Genomic DNA, 3,799 nt, shown 5'->3' on the forward strand with positions numbered 1-3,799 from the left:
TGGCTCAGACTTGAATTCAGTCTCCAGAGCCCACATTGCCAAGAACAAAGCCCTGAAAATTGTTCTCCAACCTTCACATACATGCCATGATGGGATGGCAGCACCAGCATTCACACCACACATACAAAATAACAGTAATAATTAATCACAATCATAAAATAGCCATAGAGTAGGATGGGCCTGGAAATGTTGATGCTAGGACACAGGTTTAGATTCCCTTCTCAAAGCCAAATACTGTTTACAGTGGACTTTTTGTTTGCTATTAGTTTTTGATTTTTTATTCAATTTTTTTCATAGAATATATTTTGGTCATGCTTCCACTCTGTTGGGTTAATGGGGTTTGGGGTGTTTTTTTTCTGTTTTGTTTTGTTTTGTGGGGGAGTTGTTTTGTTTTGTTTTGTTTTGAAACAGGGTTCCTTTGTGTAGCCTTGGCTGTCCTGGACTCCTTCTGTAGACCAGGCTGGCCTCGAACTCACAGCGATCCACCTGCCTCAGCCTTGAGTGAATTAATTGTTCTTTTTTCCTATGCCTGCTCTAGCTCCCGTATAATAAGAGAGAGACTGTTACATTTATAATAAGTTTTAAAGGACTATAGCTAGACAAATTGTCATATTTTCTAATCCAACTATGCTAGCCTGGCCCACTTCCCAGCCACATGCTCTGTTACTTGTGTTTCCTTGGCAGCACACAGGACCTGTGCAGGTTCAAGCCAGAGAGGCTCTCAGACCTAAGAAGGGGAAACGGATACCAGGTCCCACCAAAAATCAGGAAGTTTCTTCCAATCAAGACAAAGAGAAAAACAATTTACATTTTTTAAAGGTATAAACCTTCTGATTTCTTTAATCAACCTTAATATATTGTAGACCTCATTCTCGTGTAAAAGTTTAATTAGTAACTTTCATGTGTAATACAATACTGGAAAGGGATTTGAGTCAATGTAAGAATGCAGTGTTATCTGCATTGTTGTGTTAGTGGCAAAAGGTGCATTGCTTCCAACAGCAGGCTGACAGCAAGCACCTTGGATTCCTTCTCTCCGACCCAACAGGGCCATCCCTGCTGCCGGTCTTCACTGGGTTTGGAGGAAGCAGGGACCTGAAGCTCTACTAAAGCCCCAGCAGTTAGAGTCAGCATCATTTCTACCGACCCTTCCAGGAAAAACGTGATGCTATGAACAAGAACCTGCCTTTCAAAATGTCGAGTTACACAGGGAAAATGATACTCAAGAAAGTAAAAACTATTCACAAAATCTGGGCATGGTGGCACACGCCTGTAATCCCAGCACTCAGGAGGCCGAGGCAGGCGGATCTTGGTAAGTTCGAGTCTACAAAGTAAGTCTAGAACAGCCAATGATATACAGAGAAACCCTAACTCAAAAAACAAAACAAAAACAAAATACTATTCACAAGATGTGACCCAGTCATAATATTTGGACCTACTGAGCATGTGATTTGGAAGGCTTTTTTTTTTATGATTCCCATTGGGAAAACTAATATGATTTTTTTTTTCCAAGACAGGCTTAGTACTGTTCGCTAGACTGATTAATTTTACATCTGTTCTAACACAAATAGCCAGCGGGAATATTATTTCCCAGATTCCTAAAGTTTGATGAACAGCAATGCAATTAATCCTTGAGTTCTGAGGAGAGTGCAATGTGCTCTTTTTCCATTTGAATCTGACTGTGGCTTGCCCTCTGTGTGGCCCCCAAAGCAGAGCCTCCATTCACAGGCCCCTGGCTTCTTAGTAAGACAAACAGATCCTTTTGAAAGCCAAAGCTCAGAGGTTTGGAATCCATTGTGTAGCATGGCAAACGTTGTGAGCATCACCGGAACTGTGGCCCTGGCTCAGCTTTGGAAACGATCGTCCTGAGAGGACCACTATTACGATTCTGCTAATGTTTGGAATTTAGCCTGCAATTAGCATCCTTAGGCAGGCCTAACCCTACTGTGGGAAGGGGACACACACACACACACACACACACACACACACACACACACACACACTTTAGGTATTACATTTCATTAGTGACTTTAACATTCGGTTGAACACTATTTAAATAGAAAGAATAGAAGGCTCTCGGGCCTTCAGAGACTATAAAGATGAATTAATTAAAGTCCTTGCCCCCAAGAAGTTTATAATCTAGCACGAGGATAAGACAGTAGTCTGGTAACTTACACAAGAGAGCTTCAAACAAAATAGAATGGAGATTCAAAAGGGAAAGATAGGTAGAGAGAAAGGACTCACTGCCACTGAGAGGAGCCTTGAAGGATTTTTAACAGGAATCTATTAAGCAGGTTGGGAGGGAAGAAAGAATGCTGTGGAGGTGCCCCAAGGGCATGGCAGCCATCCTGTCAGTCCTCAAGCGCTGTTCTGCCCCCTCTGCAAAGCCACACTGAATATTAAACTGCTGTGTAGATTTTAAAAATCTGGCTCGGTCTTTGTCATCGTGGCTTCTGATCACCCATCAGCAAGGAAATTCTTAAATCATTGAACGCAGCCTGAACAGAAAGAAACTGGAAAAAAGCGCTCTAGTTAAACAGCTGCTGTGGAGGCTCTAGGTTGTTTTAACAGTCATGCAGACTGTTTGCCAGCAATTTCACCAGGGGGTCCAGGAAGAACCCATGTGAAGGGAGTGCTCAAAGTCGGGGCTCCTCCTCAGCCCCTGCAACTGTGTAACTGTGTTCTTTTTGGTTTGGTTTGGTTGTTTGGTTGGTTGTTTTTCAAGACAGGGTTTTTCTGTGTAGCCTTGGCTGTTTTGGACTCACTTTGTAGACCAGGCTGGCCTCAAACTCAACACGATCCTCCTGCCTCTGTCTCCCAAGTGCTGGGATTAAAGGTGTGCACCACCATACGGGGCTTGCAGCTGTGTTCTTATGTAACAGATTACCCAGCCTGGCCTACAGTGTATTTACCCAGCACCACCTGCCCTTGGAGACAGAGGAGCAGTCACTCTGGTAAAACTGATTTTGGTGCAAGCCTGGTGACCTAAGTTCCATTCCTGGAACCCACATATGTAAAAAGAGAGGGCTGCCGACTCCTGAGATGGCTTCCACAGGTGTTCCAGAGCACACACCACCACCACCACCCACAACAACAACAATAAATAATATTTTAAAGCACTCAGCCGAACTAAGTATATCCAATACCCGGGATTGTACATCCTCAAGTGTATCTCATAGTTTGCCCTGCTTGCAAAACGGGGCTAATTCAAGTCACCTAAGTAACTTAAACACTCCGGGAAGATTAATTGTTCAGGGTTCATTGAGTGCTTTCGATATGAAAAGCACGACTATGTCACAAACAGGGCTGTGACTTCAGGGGACATAATAAACAACAGGCAGAAATGAGCTTCCAAAACAAAAGCCCTATTCTCATGTAAATGCTCGATAATAAAGGCTATGTGAGAAAGCTGCTGGAATGTAAAACATAAACAAGCATTTTCCATGAGGAGTCAGCAGATTTTATCAAGTTAATAAATTATTACAATAGTGTGTATAAAATCAGACTAGTGCAGAACCAGCCGGAGAGTACAACGTGTGGCCCCGGGCCTTATCTGACAGGAAGGAAAGTCATACTGATTTTGGGATATTCGATCTGGGAGATTTTTGTATCAGGCAAGGGTGATGACCCAGTTTGGGTATGAAGGCTTAAAAATAATCCCAAAGAAGAAGAAAACCCAAGGAGATGTGTCTGAAGGTAGATATTTTTAGCCATTCAGACCTATGTAGTACAAAGAGAATTCCAAAAACTAAATGCAAAAGGAAATGTGTGTGTCTCTGTGTGTGTGTGAGAGAGAGAGAGA

This window comes from Acomys russatus, chromosome 20, assembly GCF_903995435.1.
Source record: "Acomys russatus chromosome 20, mAcoRus1.1, whole genome shotgun sequence".
Classification (NCBI taxonomy): Eukaryota; Metazoa; Chordata; class Mammalia; order Rodentia; family Muridae; genus Acomys; species Acomys russatus.